The 24,741-nt window shown below is 44.2% G+C and overlaps 1 protein-coding gene across 1 annotated transcript in view; it reads left to right on the forward strand.

Moving 5' to 3' along the window:
• The first annotated feature begins 14,646 nt into the window (after window positions 1-14,646).
• LOC137519214 (E3 ubiquitin-protein ligase TRIM11-like) overlaps window positions 14,647-24,741 on the forward strand; it is a 138,291-nt gene continuing 128,196 nt past the window's right edge. Inside the window, exon 1 of the mRNA XM_068238075.1 lies at window positions 14,647-14,671. The gene's annotated coding sequence lies outside the window, so the exon portion shown is untranslated. The remainder of the gene's footprint in view (window positions 14,672-24,741) is intronic.

The following is a 24,741-nucleotide window of genomic DNA, read 5'->3' on the forward strand; positions in this document are numbered from 1 at the left end:
CTCAGCCTCAGTGTGTGTTGGGGGGGGGGGGGGGGGGGGGGGCTACATACCAATAATCTGCAATATATAGCTATAGGAAGTGTTTCTGATGCTAAAGCCTCTTTTTCCCCAAACACCTCTTTGGCTTGTAAATGGGCTAGACCAGGCCCTGACTCTAAGCTTCACCCCTCCAACCCCACCGTTTCCCAGGTTGGCATGTTTGGCCCAGAACCAATCTTTCCCAGTAATCACCACGCTACGCAGTTCGCCAAGCTATGCACATACATGTGCACTTTAAGGAGGCCACGCCCACCCTCCCAGCGGTCTTATGATCATGGCACACGCACACTCACACGCTGGAGATACAAAGTGCACAGGCACGCGTGTACGTCGTGTAGCCTGGCAAACTGCGCAGTGAATTTGGAACAAAAAAGTGTAAAATACCGAATGTGTATTTTACCGATCTAAATTATTTTCCAAACTGCGCTTAGTAAATTCAAACCATTCATTCAGTTCCTGCTTTGCCAGTTCTACAGCCATTCAAGGTCTGGGCTGCAGGATAGGAAAAGACACAGCATACATCGATATGATGATGAGTTAATGAATTTATTAATTTACTTAAAAGGGCACTACAGTGAAAAATTGTAAAATTTAAAATATGTGCAAACATATACAAATAAGAAGTACATGTTTTCCAGAGTAAAATGAGCCATAAATTACTTTTCTCCTATGTTGCTGTCATTTACGGTAGGCAGTAGAAATCTGACAGAAGTGACAGGTTTTGGACTAGTCCATCTCTTCATATGGGATTCTTGGCAAGGCTTTTATTCTTTATAAAGATATTCCTTAAAAAGGATTTAAACAATGATGCTGGCCAGCTTCCCTGCTCCCTACACAGTTTTTTGGTAGTTGGACAGAGCAATTGCCATTCACTCAGTGCTTTTGAAAAGAAATATATCCCTGAAAATCCCCTATAAAGAAATGGACTAGCCCTAAACCTGTCACTTCTGTCAGATTTCTACTACCTACTGTAAGTGACAGCAACATAGGAGAAAAGTAATTTTTGGCTCATTTTACTCTGGAAAAAGTGTACTTCTTATTTGTATATGTTTGCACATATTTTAAATTTTACAGTTTTTCGCTGTAGTGCCCCTTCAGTATTTATATAGCGCCAACATATTACGCAGCACTGTACAGAGTATATTGTCTTGTCACTAACTGTCCCTCCGAGGGGCTCACAATCTAGTCTGAGTTGGAGGGTGTTTTTGTACATCAGCCAGTCGTTCAGTGTTTACACTCAGCGTTATACAAGATGTTAAAGGCAAGCATTAGATTGATATGTTGGATAAACCTCCCTCCTTTCCAGTTTATTTCGGAGAGCATTGCTTTTTTTTTTTTTTAATCAGTACTTAAACCACATTTTAAACTAACCATCTCAAGAGCACAAAACTCATCAATCTGTCTCGTACCTATCTATGACATTTTTTTTTCCGCCCAGAGTTTCTGCTGCCTTTGGAAAAAAAAAAGTAATTTAAAGAAATCTCTCAGATCTTCAATAAATATCGTGAGTTAGCAAGCCAAATATAGTAAATATTATTTTTGTATCTATTCTTGGCGGTTTCTATAGAAACTGGAGCCGTTTAAGGCAGAGGAACTTGCTCTCCTACCAGTAGGGGCTGATCATTTTGAAAGATAGTTAAAAACTGTATAATATGTTACAGAGATGTCAGCATTTCTTTCAGCTAAAAAGAAAAAAAAAGGAAACTTAGGGGCAACAGCAGAGATATAAAAAAATCACATAACTAAAAACGGCCAATTAAGACAGCATGGTTCAAAAAAAAAGAATCGTTTATTTTATTTTAAAATTATGAAAATACAAAAACCACACAGTGCTCATATCTGCATAAAACAAAACAAAAAACACTTTGTTTGTCACAAAAATATAGAGGACAGGGTAGCCCAGAACCCCCCCCCCCCCCCCACACACACACACACACACATACACATACACACACACACACGCACACACAACCCTGCTCCTTAAAACATGATCGGTGGGACCCCAGGACCCTAGTGCTAAAGCTAAGGCCTCGTTCACATCTGCTGCGCTGAAAAACGTGTTAAAGCGCATGGTAAAAACGCATGCGCTTGTGCGCGCTTTAGTCCGCGTTTCTGTGCGCTTCTTTAAAGCACGTTTTGCTTACTGTAGCAGCAGCAGTTGTCAATAAAACTTTGTTTTTGTATGTAAATGTATTTTTTCTCCAAATTAGGGGTAAAAAACGCATGCGCTTCTATGCGCTTGTACGCGCTTCTATGCGCTAAAAAAGCGCACTCATTCACTTGCATTGCTGTGCGCTTTCCAGCTCAACGCACAGAAATGCATGCAACCCTACGTTTCAGTAACGCTGCTCAGCGCAGCGCATAGATGTGAACCAGCTACATTTAGTTACATGGAAAAATGAATACCTTGCTGAACGCACAGGGCAGTGCGCTGTGGAAAGCGCACAGAAACGGCCCTGATGTGAACGAGGCCTATCAGTTGGACCTGTCCCCACCAAACATACCATACAGCCATGCACACTAGCCGGCCAATAGTTCTGGATACATCGCTGAACCAAGCAGTTTTCCATATACAATGCTGGATGTAATGTAATGTGGATGGGATACTCTCACCACTCCTGGCCCTCGTAACAACACATGCCGACCTCCGTCAGGGATAGGGATTGCCCTGATTAGGAGAAACTCATGGAGAAGCATGTGATCAGTTTGATCAGCTGATAGATTTGTAAGTAGGGTTGCCAGGTCGGCTGATGGAGAAAACCGGACAGGGGGTGGGGTTAGGGTGGGAGTTAGGGGCGGAGTCAGAAGCGCACTTTTATGTAGAGTGGGGCTAAGCAATGGGCTTTTTTAAAAAAAATTTATAGTATTTATATCGCACTGACATCTTCTGCAGCACATTACAGAGTACATAGCCATGTTACTAACTGTCCTCACCAGTAGTACTGGTCCAGTGCACATAAGAGACAGTTTTTCACCAGTAACTGCACATTATAAGAGACACCTTTTCGCCAGTAAATGCACATAATAAGAGACAACTTTTCCCCAGTAAATGCACAAGAGACAGCTTTTCACCAGTAAATGCACATAATAAGACACAGCTTTTCACCAGTAAATGCACATATAAAGAGACAGCTTTTCACCAGTAAATGCACAAAAGAGACAGCTTTTTTTACCACTAAATGCACATAATGACAAACAGCCAGTGTTCCCAATATATGTAGCCAGGGATATATGTGCCCAGTATATGTAGCCAGGGGGTATATATGTCCCAGTATATGTAGGCAGGGGTGTAAATGTCCCAGTATACGTAGGCAGGGGTATATATGTCCCAGTATATGTAGCCAGGGAGTATATGTGCCCAGAATAGGTAGCCAGGGGGTATATGTGCCCAGAATAGGTAGCCAGGAGCTATATGTGCCCAGAATAGGTAGCCAGGGGCTATATGTGCCCAGAATAGGTAGCCAGGGGGTATATGTGCCCGGAATAGGTAGCCAGGGGCTATATGTGCCCAGAATAGGTAGCCAGGTGCCCCCCGCCCCCCCCCCCTCCCGCAGGAGGAGAACAGTGCAGCAGAGAGAGAGCTGGGAGCAGCGGTGGAGAAGGGGGGCAATCTCCCCCCCCTTCCCTCACCTTAGGGTGCTCTCTCTCCCCTGCTGTCTCCTCCAATATGATGTGCAGGCTGGCGGGTGGCTGCGGGTGGAACTTACCTCTGTGTCGCAGGCGCCGGAAGTTCGGGTCCCGCAGCCGCTGAGATTCGACTCAAAAAAGATCCGGATCAAAGATCCGAATCATTCATGAGCCGGACAACACTATTCAGACTGATTAGTGTTGTCCGGCTCATGAATGATTCGGATCTTTGATCCGGATCTTTTTTGAGTCGAATCTCAGCGGCTGCGGGACCCGATCTTCCGGCGCTGGAGCGACACAGAGGTAAGTTCCGCCTGCAGCCACTCGCCAGCCTGCACATCATCCTGGAGGAGACAGCGGGGGAGAGAGAGCACCCTAAGGTGAGGGAAGGGGGGGGGAGATTGCCCCCCTTCTCCACCGCTGCTCCCAGCTCTCTCTCTGCTGCGCTGTTCTCCTCCTGCGCTGCGGGGGGGGGGGGGCTCTAAACCGGACAACTTAATTGTCCGGTTTAGCATGCCTTTTTGCACCGGACACAGCGCACAAAAACCGGACTGTCCGGTGTAAAACCGGACACCTGGCAACCCTATTAAGGTCCTGATGTGCTGTGATGACTTCCTGGTTTAAAACCTGATCAGGACCAGCAAATCAGAACCTTACAAGTCTATCAGCTGATCAAACTGATCACATGCTTCTCCATGAGTTATCCTAAGCAGGGCCATCCCTAGTCAGGGACGCATACATAGGATGGTGTGGTCACTGCTAAGCACAGTGATGGCGTTGTTAGAGAGCAGTGAAATGCCGAATATACACACGCCGAGTCACGGAGCTCTGTGTAACTCTGAAACCTGTGGGTTCTGGAAATTCAGCCATGTTTCGCCTAATGGCCAGGGCTTTGTCAAGACTGCAGAAAAATTATACTGTGAGGATACAGCATGACGTTTATCAAATTTTTGATATAACGTCTACATCTTCTGAAGTACTTTGGGGTTGATTCACAAAACTTACTATCTTATGATTTATCTCTCCCTATGTGTTTTATCTCATGAATTATCACTACTTACCATATCTATTATCTCTCTGATGCTCAAAAGACCGGTAATTTTGCCATGCGCCGTCAGCACCAGGCGAGCCCCGCCCGTTACTCTCTTTGCGCCTCGCCCATGTTGCTTTGGTAGCATGTGTTACGCTTTTCGTTCATCAGGCCTCTTATCTGCTTATCTCATGAAAAGAAATTCCTCCATGCAGCTGAGCGGCTGAGCTGAAAAATCAGTTATGTGAAATATTTAATAAGATATGATTTGTGAATCAACCACTTTATTTTATATTACTTAAAGAGGAACTCCAGTGAAAATATAATAAAAAAGGTGCTTCATTTTTACCATAATTATGTATAAATGATTTAGTCAGTGTTTGCCCATTGTAAAATCTTTCCTCTCCCTGATTTACATTCTGACATTTATCACATGGTGACATTTTTACTGCTGGCAGGTGATGTAGCTGCTGTTTGCTGTTTTGGCAGTTGGAAACAGCTGTAAACAGCTATTTCCCACAATGCAATGAGGTTCACAGACAGGAAACTGCCAGGACCATGGTCCTGACAGTTTCCTGTGGGAGGGGTTTCACCACAATATCAGCCATACAGAGCCCCCCCTGATGATCCAATTGAGAAAAGGAATAGATTTCTCATGTAAAAGGGGGGATCAGCTACTGATTGGGATGAAGTTCAATTCTTGGTCGAAGTTTCTCTTTAGGACTGGGGATGGGGGGATGGGAGGGGATCAGAATCACACTGGACGGCATGCTGCAGTTTCCCGTAGTGCGCTCCCGCATGCCTATAGCCCTGCATGATGCAGCTGAGCGACTCTGATGTGTACTTGCATCATTGCAAGTGAGGCAACAGCTAGGAGTACATGGGGTCAGAAATGGATTAGGATGTAATGGGGCCCTGGGCAAGGTGATAGATGTGGGTCCCCGTTGTGTTACTTTTGGTAAGCTGAAGTGGAGAGAAGTCAGAGAAGGATGCAGATGGGCCCCTAGACACCCACTAGGCCTCAGGCACCTGCCTAGGTTGCCTGGTAAATGATCCTGCTCTGCATGGTGTGGGTGTCCTGGCAGAGAAGGGAAGGAAGAAGTGTTGCCCCTCCCCCAACCACTGGATGTCCTTTCTACTGGACGGCTGAAGATGCAAGAGGGGGATGCCACAATGGTAGCAACTGACAAGGGGACGGGCACACGGTTACCAGCGGCGCAGGTGAAAAAGGCCCTTATTTCCTGATCTATAATTCCAGCTGTCCACTTATAAGGCTCATCATTCGCTGAAATACACCTTTAAATTCTATTTTCTGCTTGACATATCGAATGAATAAATAAATACATTTTTAAAGGTCTCACTAATGCGAAAATCATAAAATTTTAAATACATGTCAACACCTACAAATACAAAGTACATTTCTTTCAGAGTAAAATGACTCATGAGACATAAATTACTTTTCTCCTATGTTGCTGTCACTTACAGTAGGTAATAGAAATTTGACAGAACCGACAGGTTTTGGACAAGTCCATCTCCTCATGGGAGGTTCTCAGGGTTTTCATTATTTTCAAAAGCACTGGCAGTTGCTCAGTCCAATTGTCAAAAAAGTGTGCAGTGAGCAGGGAGGCTAGCAAACATATTTGTGTAAATCCTTTTCAGGGAGTGTCTATATAAGAATCCCCCTTAAAAAGATGGACTAGTCCAAAACCTGTCAGTTCTGTGAGATTTCTACTACCTACTGTAAGTGACAGCAACGCAGGAGAAAAGTAATGTATGGCTCATTTTACTCAGGAAAAAAGTAGTGTGTTTACATGTATTTTACATTTTTTTCGGGATATTGGTCCTTTAAAAAAATAGTATTACCCAAAGCATAAAAACCTTTTTGAAAACAGAATTTATTGTCGGATCGCCCAGAGCTACCAGCTAATTATCAATGCTACTAATTAATTGATTGATGAACAGTAAAAGGCTGGATAACTTTTTAAAAAGAGGTTTTCCTGGCGCCCGATGAGGTATCCTCTGGCGGGATCACGCAGCAATTTTTTTTTATATTATTTTTTTAGACGGAGAAAGAAATTAATTTCCCATTAATCCACGCACCCTCAGTAATTGCGTAACGATTGAATGGGCAATTTACATTTGGCAATATTTACTCCCCATAAGACGATAATGCAATGTATAAGGCCTTATGTAGTCCTAACTGAATCCGGAATGAGCCAAATGTTTCTCTCTGGCCCTGGAGATAATTTTAGACCCAATAACAAATTCATAATTGGCTACTTAGTATTCATTTGTTATACGCTTTGCTGCCAAGATGGTCGATATATTTAATGACACACAATTACTTGGCCAAAACCCCACTGGTGATGTCATCTCGCTAAAATTTAAAAGCTCTTTTTTTTGTTGTTGTTGCAAGGATCAGTTTTAATGTGCGTACTTAAACGCCCGTCTCCATGTGGAGTTCTAAATATACCAACTGACGACTCAGTAAGCAGAGTCAATGTTACTAAAAAAAAGGGGAGTGAGGATTCTGCTGCTAAAATTCCTCTTTAAAGGACGACCGAGGTGAAAATAGACTAATGAAAAAAACAATTGTATCTATCCTTCTTCTCCTAAAAATGACTTTTTTAAGATATTCCATAGTTTTATTTTATATTTGAATCTACTTTTTAAGGTTTTTTTTACTGTTTTACTATTTTTGCTCAATGACACATTGATTGACGCATGCTACAGCTAAAATCTGTGAACTATTGACCCTTTTTATCTCTTTCCTGCTCTCAGCAGCTATTTTCTGCTAGGGAAGTGTTTTATAGTTGGAATTTTTTATCAGTGAGGGTCACACTGTAGTCTGACCCAGTCCTGACTCAGACAGGAATTTTTTACTCACAAACCTGATGTTTAACCCTTTAAAGAGACACTGAAGCGAGGATAATTCTCGCTTCAGAGCTCATAGCCCTGCTAAAACGCCGCCATCCCGCGGCTAAACGGGGGTCCCTTCACCCCCAACCCCCCCCCCTCCCCCCGCAAAATCAACGACCAAATTGGTCGTAGATTTTGCTGCTCCTAGAGGCAGGGCTAACGGCTGCAGCCCTGCCTCCAGTCGCGTCTATCAGCGGCGCATCGCCGCCTCTCCCCCGCCCCTCTCAGTGAAGGAAGACTGAGAGGGGCAGGGGAGAGGCGGAGATACGCGCTGACAGACGCACGTGGGGCAGGGCTGCGGCGGTTAGCCCTGCCTCAATCAGGAAGAGATCCCCGGCTGCACGGAGGGGATTTCTGGGGGTAAGGGACCCCCGTTTAGCCGCGGGATAGCGGCGTTTTAGCAGGGGCACACATGCCCCTGCTAACTATGAGCTCTGAAGCGAGATTTATTCTCGCTTCAGAGTCTCTTTAAGTCAGAGAAAGAAAGAAAAACTAACACAGCATAGCTATTTGTGTGCTGGGCATGCACACGTCTATCTCATCATGTCACATCAGGTATCCTTTAAGTATATAGAGCATGGGGAAACCCAACTGAAAGAACAGCAAGCTGTGTGGGCAGGACTGCTGCTTGGTATCATTAGGACTTTTGTACAGGGCATAGTAAGTTGTAAAAAGAATGGCATTTAAAGGATACCCGAAGTGACATGTGACATAATGAGGTGACATGTGACATGATGAGATAGACATGGGTATGTACAGTGCCTAGCACACAAATAGCTATGCTGTGATCCTTTTTTTTCTTTCTCTGTCTGAAAGAGTTAAATATCAGGTATGTAAGTGGCTGACTCAGTCCTTTCTCTGAAGTGACTACAGTGTGACCCTCACTGATAAGAAATTCGAACTATAAAACACTTTCCTAGCCGAAAATGGCTTCTGAGAGCAGGAAAGAGGTAAAAAGGGGAATTTCTTATCAGTGAGGGTCACACTGTAGTCACTTCCTGTCAGAGTCAGGACTGAGTCAGCCACTTACATACCTGATATTTAACTCTTTCAGGCAGAGAAAGAATAAAAGGAACACAGCATAGTTATTAGTGTGCTTGGCACTGTACATACACATTTCAATCTCATCATGTCACATGTCACTTCGGGTATCCTTTAAAGAGCCCCATGAGGATTGCGCCACCCTGTTTTGCTCCTCCGCTCTATCGCTATGGCTCCCGGTACACCAATCATTCGTGGCCAGTCTTGGGTTTTTGGGCATGTGCGCATGGGCGTAACTAGACATCTCTGGGCCCCCCTGCGAAACTTTGGATGGGCCCCCCCCACCCCCACCTCCCTCGCTTTCTGCACAGGAAAACTGAGGACCAATGTGTTTTCCCCATGCAGATAAAAACACTTAGACTTAAAGGAAACGTCAGGCAATCTATGCTACCCCCAGATCTCCTTACCCGGGGCTTCCTCCAGCCCCTTGCAGCCGACAAGTCCCCTGTCACAGCTCTGCTCCCAGTACATACATACACACACACACAGCCGTATTATTTTACTACATGAGAGCACATGCTATATGGAGGAACAACAATGACATGCTGAACATAAGATATAGTATTCACTGTAACTTTGGCAAAACATTCAGAATGTCACTGATTGATACTGTTATTACAGGATCTTGGACTCAGTATGAGACAACAAGCTCTCAATGAGTCAGCGACAGTCAGACATCAATTACCCACTCCATTGTGTTGTAAAAGTAATCAGACACCATAAGGTCATTAGCCTGTGTCTGATAAGAATCTAGGAATCTCTTTGGACTGATTGCTGGATAAGGGACAGTCTACAACTTTTTTTTAACCTGTAACTCCTTTGTTTGTAAGGTTGTACATCAGAACTTTGCTGCAGTGTGAGACAGATGTTTTTTTACGAACCCTAGAGAGCAAAGACAGTGTACAAATTCCAAAGTGTGTATGATTTCTTATCTGTGTGGTGGACACACACAGTTAATATAACAATGGTGCAAGTGCAGAATACGGTTTTTCTCTTTATGCCCTTAGTCAGCAGTCTCTCAAACTTTTCCCCCCACAGGCCCCCTGGGGCTTCTGGGCCCCCCTGCGGAGGCATCCCTTGCAGGGTCTATTGTTAAGCCCCTGCATGCACGGGTCAGTGACTCGCCGTTCTCCCGACCTGGTCTGTGCCTGCGCAGTACTACATTGCATGTGCAGAACGCTCCCAGAGGCGGGAGCACGACAAGGGTTGAGCGTGGCCAGCCGGATTATTGCGAGCCATAGCATAAGAGTGGAGGAGCCAAAGAGGATAGCGAGAAAGGCCACGGTGCTCATGGGAATGGAGGCTGCCCCAGGTAAGTATAAATACACTATATTTCAACACCTCAGGTTCACCTAGCATGAAATCTCTCGGGAATCGTCCGAGCCCGTCGCATCCACCACCTCACTGCTGTTCCCTAATGTATAAAGGTGTGCGCATTTATACATTACCTGTCCTGTGTTGCGGTGCCCGCCCCTCTGAATCCCCCGCTCTTCCATAGCCACGTACATGCTGCCGGCGTGGCGTATGACATCACACGCGGCGTCCTATGTACTGGCAACGCGTATGGGGCTAACAGAAGAGCGGGGATTCGGAAGGCGCTGAGAGATTGCAATACGGGACAGGTAATGTAAAAATGCACACATTACACACATACATTCATTTATACATTGCGGGAACAGCTCCAGCGGGTTCATCGCTCCTCCCAATATCGCTCGCCCTTACTGCCATGCAACCGACTGACCTTGAAAGCCTGACATCTTGCAGCATGTCCAAACCATATATATAACCAATTTTGGCCCGAAATTGGTTGCAGTGTCGGTCAGGCATGCGCTTGGTAGCATTGATTTTCATCCGATTCTAATTATAATAATCAAATCAGATGGTCAATCCGAATCGGATGGTCGATCGGCCGCCAAGTCTCCTGATGTATGGCCACCTTAAAGGAAACAAGAGACCTAATTAAAAAAAAAGTTTTATACATACCTGGGGCTTCCTCCAGCCCCATGCGCAGTCGCGGCCAGTCAGCGACTGGCGGAACTAACGGGACTCGATACCGGAGCTGCGGGCAGCGGAGGATGGCGGCGTGGGAGTGATCCGTGCACATGGACCTGGAGGAAGCCCCAGGTATGTATAAAACTTTTTTTTTTTTCGTCTCTGATACACTTTAACCACTTCACCACTGAGGGGTTTTACCCCCTGACCACCAGAGCAATTTTCACCTTTCAGCGCTCCTTCCATTCATTCGTCTATAACTTTATCATTACTTATCGCAATGAAATGAACTATATCTTGTTTTTTCCGCCACCAATTAGGCTTTCTTTAGGTGGGACATTATGCCAAGAATTATTTTTTTCTAAATGTGTTTTAATGGGAAAATAGGAAAAATGTGGGGAAAAAAAAATTATTTTTCAGTTTTCGGCCATTATAGTTTTTAAATAATGCATGCTACTGTAATTAAAACCCATGAAATTTATGTGCCCTTTTGTCCCGGTTATAAAACCGTTTAAATTATGTCCCTATCACAATGTTTGGCGCCAATATTTCATTTGGAAATAAAGGTGCATTTTTTTCAGTTTTGCGTCCATCCCTAATTACAAGCCCATAGTTTATAAAGTAACAGTGTTATACCCTCTTGACTTAAATATTTAAAAAGTTCAGTCCCTAAGGTAACTAATTATGTATTTTTTTTAATTGTAAATTTTTTATTTTTTTTTTAATTACAAAAAAAAAAAAAAATGGGGAGTGTGGGAGGTAATGAGTTAATTTTGTGTGTAAAAGTCATTTATTTGTATGTGAAAAATGTGTAGGGTGTAGTTTACTATTTGGCCACAAGATGGCCACAGTAACTTTTTGCTTTATTGCGACCTCCAAGCCTCCTTCCGGAAGCTTGGAGGAAGAATAAGGAGGCTGGACACGTGAGTTTCTTCTCACAATGATCGCGCTGCCCATAGGAGAGCAGCGGGTCATTGTGGGGCTTAGATCAACGAACGGGAATGGATTTTCCCGTTCATTGATCTCCGGGCGAGCGGGCGGCGGCGGTTTTACTAGCGGCGGGCGGCGTGTTTACGAGCGGGAGCGCGGACAGCGTCGGGAACGCGGAAAGTACGTGTTTCTCCGTCCCTGGTTTTTAAAGGATGGAAAAAGGGGCGGAGAAATACGTACGCGCGGGGGTAAAGTGGTTAAAGGAGTGTTTATTAATGGACACCTCAGAGTTATCACACAATTTACTGGCAGCTCAGATTTGTTTACTTTTTATTTCTTACTAGCTGCAGCATGTGCTGATCCCTGCTACTTCCAGTATGTACAGGATGAGCTATAAAGCCTGCTATACACATACAATTTTGATTAGCCAATTATACGACTTCTAGGTATTATGAGAGCCCAGCTCTGTTCATAGTTTTCAGTCTTTTGGCCCTCATATTACATAGTGGTGGTAAACAGCGGTGTTGCTAGGATCCCAAGAGATTCAGGCAATCTTGGGCACTCCAGCCCTAAAATGGGCGTGGTCACGCACTGGAATGTGGGTGTGGTCATGGGTGGAGCCAAAGTTACATGAACTTAACAGCGGTCAAAGTAGGCCTGCCCAGCAAAAAGTTAGATGATGTCCCCTCTCCATTAATACAAAAAAAATGCAGCATATATACTGTATGACATAACTAGCTGATTGCGCAGTGGTGCCCGGGTATGTATTTGGCTAGTGTTGGCTCTGCCCACTTTTTCTAATACTAAAACACAATTACTCAATTGCTCAATGACCTAGTTTGTGAGCTTTCCGGTCTTTGGCATCAATGATTTGCATTGAAATGAAATGAATCTGATTGGCTGTGGCTCCACCTCCTTTTCTCAATTTGAAACCCAGTCACCCAATGACCAGCTGCACCAGGTTTGAGGCCTGTGCCATTAACAGTGCAAGAATGGCAGCAATGAAATATTTCCCCTTGAAAAGCAATAGGTGAATTTTGATTGGCTTATGTAGGCTCCACCCACTTTTCTGAATATTAATCCTAGTCACCCAGTGACCAACTGTGCAAAGTTTGAGAACTCTACCATTGACAGTGTAAGAATGGCTGCAGTTTACATTTTCTCAGTGAAATTTGTCTTTTTCTCTGTCCTCTGATGTCCTGACGTTGCCCGGGTATGTATTTGTCTGGTGTTGGCTATGGACACTTTTTCTAACCCTAACACACAATTGCTCAATGACCAAGTTTGTGAGATTTGTGATCTTTGGCGTGAATAATTTGCATTGAAATGAAACAAATCTGATTGGCTGTTTGTGGCTCCACCCCCTTTTCTGAATTTAAACCCCAGTCACCCAAAGACCAACTGTACCAGGTTTGAGGCTTGTGCCATTAACAGTGCAAGAATAGCAGCAATTAAATATTTCCCTTGAAAATCAATAGGTGAATTTTTATTGGCTAATGTAGGCTCCACCCACTTTTCTGATTATTAATCCCAGTAACCCAGCGACCAACTGTGCAAAGTTTGAGAACCCTCCCATTAACTGTGTAAGAATGGCTGCAGTTTACATTTCCCAGTGAAATTTGTATTTGTCTCCGCCCACATTTTGGTTATAGGGATAAAAATTATCCGATATGTTATTCCAGGTAATGTACTATGTGTGTGCCAAAGTTCATTCAAATCCGTTCAGCCATTGTTGCGTGATCAAGTAACAAACATCCAAACATCTGAACTTTCCCATTTATAATATTAGTACGATTTTTTATTTTTTTTTGAAGATTCTTAGCCTTGTTTACTTTTTTATTGACTGTAACTGTAAATTTACTGACAGTTGGCAACTCTGCCAGGTAGTGTGTGTGTGGGCTCCTTCAGGCAGACTGCTGTGGTGATCATAGAACTGTACAGTGTAACTTCAATGCTGCACAGCTGTCACTAGAGAACAATCTGCCTTGTCTGCTAGTATCAGCAGTGACAGCCATCTTGCTGTAGACCAGCACAACAGTCATACATATAGACAGGAGGAGACCACAGCCTGCTGCACTGAGGACTAGAGATGGGAAGTTCGGATCTTTTCAATGATCCGGATGATTCGAATCGGATCATTGAAGAGATCCGGATCTTTGATCCGAATCTCGGATCATTTTACTACCGGAAGCATTCGGGGGTGAAATGAACAGCAGGACAGGTCTGTGGACAGGAGAAGGGGAGGGAGTGGACACATAGAGAAGGGGAGGGAGTGGACACACAGAGAAGGGGAGAAGATGGACAGAGGGCAGGGAGTGGACAGGGAAGGGAGGAGGGATGAGCAGAGAGCAGAAATGTTTGCACGTAATACCCACATGCTGCAATCATATGCTTTACATATATTTCACCTATATGTTCATCTGTGTACTTTGAAAGAAAAGGTCGCACAGTGAAAGAAAGCATTCCCAGAAGATAAGTGCAGCTGTTTAGTGCCGAGTGCAGGAGGATTATATTGCCTTTCAATCACACTGTCTGCAAAGTTACTGAGCTGTGCTGAGCCAAAAGCTTCCAATGTGATCACTGTGCAGCACTACGGAACAGACAGCCTATAATGGGCAGCACATTATAGCCAGTATGTGTGCTCTACACATATCTGGCAGTGGCACCCATGTCCCCTCTCTCTGATCTACCTGTCTCCCTGCAAGGCTGGCTCCCCTCCAACTCAGCTATCCATCCCTGCTCTGCTTCCAGGACCCCCGCTGCCCGCGGAGAGGGGGCGTGTCGCTCCTGGCCCCGCCCCTTTTGCGATCCGAATCACTCATTTTGATGATTCGGATGATCGACTCATAAAATAGATTCGGATCAAAGATCCGAATCGTTCATGATCCGGACAACACTACTGAGGACACTTTCTGGGAGGCTGTGCTGCTCTGAGCCTGTACAGCACAGTCATGTGACCAGCCCCCAATCTGCCGCTGATGTTTCTGAGCTTGCAGCAGCCTTGCCTGTGTCCCACAGTCCCCGGGTCATCTGGGAGAGGGAGCTGTGTGTGAGCAGCAGCCAGGCCTTCATTATCCTGAGTGTGCTGAGCAGGTGAGGGTCGCCTGGAGGAATGTGTGTCTCTGCTGCAATGTTTATACAGTAGAATCCCTTTATCATAAACTCCAAGGGCCGGAGAGAGTGGTTTATTAAATCAGACGTTTAGGCCTCTATCGCAGTGGGACGTTAAAGTCGCATGTTAAAACAACATTTAATACAGAATAACGCACTGCAATGAAAAATCAATGCACCATTCACGCAACGTGCAGCATTAGACACTACACATTGTGTTGGTGTCTAATGCTGCACGTTAAGTGAAAGTACTGCATGCAGTGCGTTATACACGTTATCAACTGCGTTAGACTGTTTGCACATGCTCAGTAATGACCTGCAGACATACTTTTCATTGCCTGTATTTTCCACTGTATATGCTGTATGCGTTGGTAGTGCTGCTTTGCGACTTTTTGGGCGCGTTGAGTTGTAAGTTTTGCGATGCAAGTTGCATCAGAACGCGACGTCCCACTGTGAAAGCGGGAGTGTCACCATAAAAATCAAATTTCAACAGCAACTGATCTGAGTGTATTAAGTGATAAAGATGCTAATCCTGCATTCAAAACTTGCAAAACTTTTTCTGCTGTTATGGTTTGGAGTTATCACATAATTAAGGAGCACTGGCCCTTTAGTAGTCAGTGCCAAACAGTTGAATGCTGGGAGTTTTTTTAATCTATAATATATTCCTCCTCTTCCATTTATTTCCCTGCCTAGCTGCTTATCAGAAACACCCTCTGATTACTTGTGTTTACAAGCAAGGCTGAGGTGACTCAGCGATTGGAGGAAAAAAAAAAAAAAAGACTGGGAGGAGGGCATCTAATGAATACACAATGAGCAAGAGAAGGGAGGGGGGAAACAAGAGTCAGGGAGGATATGTTGTCAGCATTAGCTTGGCAAAATGGCCACTGCCTAGAATAGGATTTTCTGCTTTTCTTTTATAAAATTCACAGGAATCAGTACGTGGATAGCACGGAACAGGCAAAAATGGCGCATAGCGCCAACAGTATAAAAAGGGCGCAGGAGTAATTAATATCTTTAAAAACTTTAGGCAGTGGGGTCGGGGGGACAGGCAGCGGGGTGCAGGGAGTAGGATTAGGCGGAGGATGTGTGCCGAGGGATACATTACCGTGTCCCGGCCGGCGTTTACTCCTTCACTTCTGTTAGTTTTCAGGAGTCCTGCATCCAGCCAATCACCATGCAGCTTCAGTTTCCACATGCTGATTGGCTGGATAAGGACTCCTGCAAGCTAACTATGAAGTGAAGGAGCGATCGCCGGCCGGGACACGGTAATGTATATTAATGCTACCTAATCCTCCCTCTACCTAATCCTACTCCCTCCACCCCGCTGCCTAGTGTCCCGCTGCCCCCCCCCCCCCAACCACCGCTGCCTCACTAGCCCCCCTGCAATGGCGCACCGTTCTGCTAATAAATCTTGTAAAAAACGGTATTTACCGTTTTAATGTATTTACATTAAAACAGTAAATAGCGGTTTATGATCGGCAGAACGGTGCGCCATTATTCACTCTGCGCCATTTTTAACTGTACCCGGATAGCACAATACATCTGTTATGTAAGTAGTATTTAAAGAGTAACTGTCAGGCTGCAGAAGCTAATTTAAACCTCTATTCTCCTGTGTTAAACAGTTTAGAAGGAAGCTCAAAAACCATTAGTGAAGATAAAAATCTCAGTTACCTTTGATGTGTGCTTATCAGCAAGTCTGTTATAGACCCATAAAGACGCATGCCGCATACTATACTGCAAAGCATTCTGGGGCCCTCCCCTCGGCTGCTAATGAGACGTTACAGCAGCTTGTAATCAGTCCAGCGCGTAGCACTGATAAATCTCTGGGCAGAGTACACTGCAGGAGTCAGCTATTGTTCCTAGCCACATGGCTCATTAATATTCACTGCACACTGTGTTGTTCAAGTAGGAGCTTATCTGTGATCAGGAAGCAGGCAGGACATGACGACACATTTGACAGAAAAACATGGAGCCTGCCATGAGCTGTCAGGAGCATCTATCTCTGCATATACTATATACAAATTCTGTGAAATCCAAACGTGGACAGTGAAATGCATATGTAATGTAAGTACAGCCAATCTTTAGCTACTGATATATGTGTTTATTTTCTCTGAGACCTTATACCTAACAGCTCCTCTTTAAGTAGTATTTAGTATTGTAAGTATTTATCTACTTATATATGTTTTTTATTTCTAGGTTAGCATGGGTGTCGCTTGTTCTTGAAAGAGGCCTTACTGTATCAGAAATGGTCATACTCAAGCACATAAACTTTACTATAGTACTGGACAGGGCCGAGGCAGAGGCAAGAGAGGCTCCAGCCTCAGGGCGCAGTGTAGGAGGGGACGCAGACACAGCTATTATTCTTCTATTGTGTTTGAAGAAGAGAAATAAGACAAGGGGACACATGGCAGTGACTGCCAGCCAGATAACCAGTTAAGGTGTTGGGGGCCCTGGGGCGCCTCTTAGTCTAATAGCAATCAGTGTGTGATGGTTGGGAAGGGGGGGATGGAGGGGTGCACTTTGGTGTCTCAGCCTTGGGTGCTGAAGGACCTTGTCCTGGCTCTGGTACTGGACCTTAAAGTGGACCTGAACTCTTGCACAGGACAGAAGGAAAACAGAGAAATGCCCCCTGTATGTATTTAAAGAGTTTAGCCTGTCTAATTCCCCATCTGTGACTAATCACAAGTTGTAATTTGATCCCTCGGCTGTGTCAGCTGACTGCCGCGGCAGATAAGCTCATTTGAAAGTACAGGTTGCTAAAAATATGTTTGCTTCCGTGAAGGCAGGAAGTAGTGCAGATTTATTTCAGAATTTGGACCAACTGCAACAAATAATGTTTTTCTGTAAAGGTCATTATGCTGTTGCGCATCTCTTAGAGCAGAGAGGAAGTTCTGAGTTCAGGTCCGCTTAAATTCAAGTCAATAGCTGGGAGTCATTTTTTTTTTCTTTTCAATGCTTCAGCAAGCGAACAGAGAGTGTCTTTGTTAGATCAAATTGCACAGTGCTCAATATCAGAGTTCCTTGCGAATTCTCGCCAAAGTAATTTTAACATCGAAAATATTTTTTGATTTCGAGAATTTCTTTAACGAAAAATTGCTTTGTATTTTCGAGAAAACACAAAAAAACAATATTTTTACTGCAAAAATTGCATCAATGCAGAAAAATAGAAAAAGGAAGGAAAGGGATCCTGAGAAAAAGAGCTGCACCACCATTGAAGTAATAACAATGCTTTATTTAACACTCTGTACAAACACAATAAAATCATCTAAAAACGCTCCTGAGGAAGTGGTCTTCTTTTAGCCACGCCACGCGTGGAGCGTCCTGTGTGCCTCCCTCCGCCCTCATCATGCGGCTGCTCTCACACCCAGGCCTGGTATACGTATGTATAAACCCCCCATTTACTCACATTGCTTGATCCTATGTGCATTGTCCCATTCATACCAATCATTTTAGGACATATATTTCTTTGAGCATGGTTTGTTCATTGCACTTTATTCACATACTCTGGGCTTTCACACATCTCTCTCCATTTGCACACTGCACTTTATATTAGGATTCAGACCCGGGTCTGGGATTGTCACATACTGGGCTCTTTGTTGAGCCCAGATCACAATCCATGCAGCTTGCAGGGTTCATTTCTGTAATTAGGAGGTGAGGCATTTGTGATGTTTCCCCACACTTATTGTATTGTGGTGAGTTGCTGTGTTCAGCGTTTTTAGATGATTTTATTGAGTTTGTACAGAGTGTTAAATAAAGCATTGTTATTACTTCAATGGTGGTGCAGCTTTTTTTCTCAGGATCCCTTTCCTTCCTTTTTCTATATGTCACAATTATCCTGAGGCTTGCACGCCTAACTTATTGAGGAGTGCGGATTGTTTTTCCAACTTCAACAATGCAGAAAAACATTTTTTGCTGCTACAGTTTTTACAGTGAAAACACATCAATTGATATTTTACCGTGAAAATCCATAAAAAGAGTGCAAAAATTAACTGCACGCATTTTCAAAGGAATTTTCGCAAAAAAAATCAAATGTTACATTATTTTCGTGAAAATTCATGCAAAAAGAATATTGGCATTTTTTCTCATCACTTCTGATTTTGCAGGGATTTGCATGCAATAATCAAGCAACATCTTGCACAGGACGCATAGGCCGCACCAGTTAAAGCAGGTACAGTACTTCTAGTGTGTCCACATGTCTGTGCAGCCTGGATGATGCTGCATTGTTGCAGCCATGCACAAGCAAGTCACAAATGACAGGCAATTCCCTCAGTAATCAGGCAGCAGCTTACACAGGAAACATAGGTCTCATCAGTCAATGCAGGTACAGTACGGTTAGTACACTCATCTGACCGTGCCTTAACCTCTAGACGCATTTGTGGCTAGGATATCTACGTCACGCGGGAAGACCCCATTCCAAATAGTAGATATAGCCTCCCGCTGCCACTCGCTCCCGCGCGTTCTCACCGCGGATCGTTAGAGGATCAATGAATGGGAAAGCAGTTTCCATTCATTGATCTAAGTTCCCATGTCAGTGAGATGCCTGCGGTCGATGTAACAAACGGAATTACACATGCACGCATTACTTCCTGTTCGCGTACTATCAGTACGTGGCAGGAAGAAATTGCGTGAGGACATCTTGTGGCCAAATATAAAAATTACACCTACATACATTTTGTTTCAATAAATAGACCTACACATAACTTAAAATTAACTCCTAAGCTCCCACACTCTCCCATAAATACCCAAATAAAACTTTAGCATAAAAAAGATAATAAAAAAATACATACATAGATACCTTAGGGACTGAACTTTTTTAAAAATATGTATGTCAAGAGGGTATATTAATGTTATTTTTTAAACTATGGGCTTGTAAATACGCAAAACTGAAAAAAATAAAATATTGGCACCATACATTGTGATAGGGACATAATTAAATGGTGTAATAACTGGGACGAATGGGCAAATAAAATATGCGAGTTTTAATTATGGTAGCATGTGTTATGTTAAAACTATAATATCCGACAACTGAGAAATTATTTTTTTCCCATTTTTTTTCTTATTATTCCCGTTAAAATATAATAATATTAGAATAAAATAATTCTTAGCAAAATGTATCACACAAAGAAAGCTTAATTGGTGGTGGAAAAAAACAAGATATAGATCATTTTGTTGTGATCAGTAGTGATCAAATTATTGGCGAATGAAAGGGAGGAGCGCTGAAAGGTGAAAATTGCTCTGGTCCTTAAGGGACCACTATCGTGAAAATCTTAAAATATACAGTATATAAACACATACCCGTATATACTCGAGTTTAAGCTGACCCCCCAACTTTTACCTAAAAAAACAGGAAAGATTGATTGACTTGAGTATAAGCCGGGGGTAGGAAATGCAGAGGTTAGTGTTAGGTATAGGTGGATGAGGAGTATCACATGTGGCAGAAAGTAGTAATTTCCGGCTTTATTCCTAGCAGATTTGGCCAAAAATCTGTTGCACCAACATGTTCTATCAATCAAATTTGACCTTAAAGGAGAACTATGGTGAAGAATAGTAAAATTTAAAATATGTGCAAACATAGACAAATAAGTACGTTTTTTTCCCAGAGTAAAATGAGATATAAATGACTTTTCTCCTATTTTGCTGTCACTTACAGTAGGTAGTAGAAATCTGACAGAAGTGAAAGGTTTTGGACTAGTCCATCTCTTCATAGGAAATTCTCTGGGGTCTATTTATTTTCAAAAGCACTTAGTGAATGGCAGTTACTCTGTCCAACTGCCAAAAAACTGTGTAGCGAGCAGGGAAGCTGGCCAGCATCATTGTTTAAATCCTTTTTAGGGAATATCTTCATAAAGAATAAATGCTTTGCTGAGAATCCCCTAAGAAGAGATGGACTAGTCCAAAACCTATCGCTTCTGTCAGATTTCTACTACCTACTGTGAGTGACAGCAACATAGGAGAAAAGTCATTTATAGCTCATTTTCCTCTGGAAAAAACCTACTTCTTAATTGTCTGCACATATTTTAAATTTTAAAATTTTTCACCATAGTGCCCCTTTAAATCGATCAGCAGTATCGATCAGACAGGATGGGATGTTCAGATTGATCAGGGTCAGTGGATGTTTGATGGGCCATAGCATTGTACTGCATCACACAGTGCAGCACTGCAGTTCCCCTTGAATGATAGTAGATGACAAACACATAATCTACTACTAACATGGGCAGCACGGTGGCGTAGTGGTTAGCACTCTCGCCTTGCAGCGCTGGGTCCCTGGTTCGAATCCCAGCCAGGTCACTATCTGCAAAGAGTTTGTACGTTCTCTCCGTGTCTGCGTGGGTTTCCTCCGGGCACTCTGGTTTCCTCCCACATTCCAAAAACAAATACGGATAAGTTAATTGGCTCCCCCTAAATTGGCCCTAGACTACAGTACTTACACTACATAATATAGACATATGGCAATGGTAGGGATTAGATTGTGAGCTCCTTTGAGGGACAGTTAGTGACAAGACAATATATATATATATATACTCTGTACAGCGCTGCATAATATGTCGGCGCTATATAAATACTAAATAATAATAATAATAACTAACGTAACTGTTCTACCCTGGTGTGCCAGCTTTGTACCTGAGCAGTATGTGTCCCCCACCTGAGTGCTCTTGCCATATTCAGATGAGTTTCAGGCGGATTTATAGCAATGCTTGTGTACATCGTCCCCACCCCCTCCCCAACAGAGTACAGCGAATGTATGTAATGACTCCACTGTGCTGCCTGCCGGCATATACCTAGTGTTAGGCAGATGACTATGGCCTTTCTCCCCACCAGAGCAGAGCGAGTACTCCCGTTATGGTTTGTGCTGTGACATTGGGGGAGATTTATCAACGCATTACTGACAGTTTTTTCTTCTTAATCTGTTCTAACCAGCAGGGAGAAGAGTTCTGCATGATCATAAGAACCTTCTTAAATCTTAGGTAATAGTGGCAATTTAGCATGAATTTCTAGAGCTGCACTACAGTTAAGAAAAGTGCAAATCCATCCCTAAACTGCTGCAGATTAAGAAGTGCTTGATAGCATGTCTACAGATGTAGAACTGCAGGCTAGACATGATTGCAGAGTGCAGGCTAGACATGATTTGTGATGAGCTCCTCCCCCCTGCTGAATTCCTGAGTCAGAGCCTGCTGCTATCAACACAGCAGGTGTATTGGTTACCTCAGCAACAGCATTCCCCTCACACACTGCACTGTCTGAGAGTCCTTCCTACTCCTTCTATTTTACAACAGTTTAGAAAGAATCTGCACTATCTACTGCTTTCTTAAGATGTCTGAGACAGTTCTGCACGGATTTCTAAAAACCTACCAATATTTTGTCTCAGACACTCTTGATAAATCTGGCCCTGTGCCCCCGCCTTCTTCCCGATCGGAGCAGAGCGAGTGCTTCCAACAACAACAAATAACATTTGTAGAGCGCTTTTCTCCCATAGGACTCACAGCGCATAAGCATGGCTCCGACCATCGTGGTACAGAGGAAGAATTTTATAAGTCCGGAAATGCCAGGCTAAACAGGTGGCTTTTCAGTCTGGATTTGAATAGCTCCAGGGATGGTGTTGTCTTTACTGGGTGTGGCAGGGAGTTCCAAAGAGGAGGGGCAGCATGACAGAAGGCTCTATCTCCAGATTTTTTGAGGTGCACTCTGGGAGTGACCAAGTTTATAGAGCTAGCTGATCTGAGGTTGTGAGAGGTGTGGTGCAGCTTCAGCAAGTCCTTCATGTATCCAGGGCCCAGATTGTGCAGGGATTTGAATGTCAGCAGTCCAATCTTGAAGAGTATTCTCCATTCTACTGGTAGCCAGTGCAGTGAGCGAAGGATCGGTGTAATGTGACAGTGGCGAGGCTGGTTTGTTAGCAATCTGGCAGCAGCATTCTGCACTAATTGCAGCTGACGCAGGTCCTTTTTGGGGAGGCCAGCATAAAGGGCATTGCAGTAGTCCAGCCGTGATGTGATGAAGGCGTGGACTAGGGTTGGAAGATCCTCTGGGGGAATCAGATGTTTAATCTTTGCAATGTTCTTCAGATGAAAGAAGGAAGATTTAACTACAGATGAAATTTGGTTTCTGAAACTCAATTCCCCATCGATTAGTACGCCAAGGCTGCGCACAAGGTTGGAGCTGTTTATGTCTGAATTCCCAATCCTGATTGGTGTTGCTTTAGGATAGAGCTGTTTTGATGGCGAGCACTGGCTTTGGACAAAGAGGACCTCAGTTTTGTCAGTACATGCAGTGAGCATACAGCAGGCTTCTTTCACTCACCTGTCTGCGCTGGGGACCTCACCGGGGATTCCTCTATAGAATGTTGGACTCCTCTCAGCCTGGTGACGTCTCGCATCATGTGTGCCACTGCAGATGAGGTCCCCGGCACGGACGGGTGAGCGGAAGAGCCTGCTGTGCATCCACTGCATGTGCTGTAAGCACTCGCTCTGCTCCGATCGAGAAGAAGGCAGGGGGCACAGCCGCAGTGCAAACCGCCCACAACTGCTCTGGTGGAGAGAAAGGCCACAGTCATTAGCCTAAAACAGGCATGGGTAAACTTGGTACTCCAGCTGTTACAGAACTACAAGTCCCACAATGCATTTGCCTTTATGAGTCATGACTGGCTGTCAGACTCCTGCAATGCATTGTGGGACTTGTAGTTCCGTAACAGCTGGAGGGCCAAGTTTTCCCATGCCTGGCCTAAAATAATGGGCATATGCCGGTGGACAGCACAGTGGGATCATTATATACATTCGCACGGTTCTGGGGAGGGTGTGGGGGACTGGACACACAGACATTGCTATAAATCAACCTGAAACCGCTCACGAGGGAAGCGCTCGGGTAAAATGTCAGTGAAATTACAATGATAACTCAAGTATAAGCCGACACCACACTTTTGGGCCACTTTTTGGGTACCAGAAATTTGGCTTATACTTGAGTATATACGGTACAAATAAGAAGTACATTTCTTCCAGAGTAAAATGAGCCATAAATTACTTTTCGCTTATGTTGCTGTCACTTACAGTAGGTAGTAGATATCTGACATTACTGACAGGTTTTGGACTAGTCCATCTCTCCATAGGGGATTTTCTTCATGACCTGTATTCTCTATAAAGACACTCCCGGAAAAAGATTTATACAAATCCTCCCTGCTCACTGTAAACTTTTTTGGCAGTTGGACAGAGCAACTGCCATTCAATAAGTGCTTTTGAAAATAAAGAAATGCCTGAGAATCCCCCATGAGGAGATAGGCTAGTCCAAAACCGATTGATTTTGTCAGATTTCTACTACTTACTGTAAGTGACAGCAACATAGGAGAAAAGTAATGTATGGCTCATTTTACTCTGAGGGAAATACACATCTTATCTGTGAATGTCTACATATATTTTAAAGTTTAAGATTTTTGCGACAGTGGTCCTTTAACTTCCAGGCCAATTTATGTAAAATAGGCCACTGCAGCTTTAAGGCCTTGCTGCAGGGCCACACAACTCAGCACACAAGTGATTTCCCCCCCCCCCCCCCCTCATTTTCTCAGTTGGTGGGGCCTGATCGCTCCCCCAGCCTATCACCGCCGATCGCTTCTGTGTCCCCCAGGGAGACAGCCGTGTCACATGGCTGTCCCCAGTACAGCGCTGCTGCAGATCGTAGCGTTGTACTATGTAATCAGACGGCGTGTCCCGAGCGGCGAGCGGCGCTCGGAGACTGAAGGAGGGGTGGAGCTCCGCCCCCCGAACAGGAGATGCGCGCGCAATCTCCTGCAAACTGGTGTCCCAGGACTTTACGCCGATCGGCGTAAGGCGGTCCTGGGGCTGCCGCTGCGGCCACGCCCATCTGCGGTCGGCAAGCAGTTAAGGGGGAAAACCTCTCAGTGATGAAGTGGTTAAATACCAATATTTTACTATGGCTAAACCTATCCCTACTCTCACACAGAACCCTCCCACCGAATGCCTAACCTTAAACCCCGCGGGCAGACACTACCTGTCTGACTCCAACAACCCCCCCCCCCACACACACACAACACACACACACAACCT

Source organism: Hyperolius riggenbachi, chromosome 5 (assembly GCF_040937935.1).
Source record: "Hyperolius riggenbachi isolate aHypRig1 chromosome 5, aHypRig1.pri, whole genome shotgun sequence".
Taxonomy (NCBI): Eukaryota; Metazoa; Chordata; class Amphibia; order Anura; family Hyperoliidae; genus Hyperolius; species Hyperolius riggenbachi.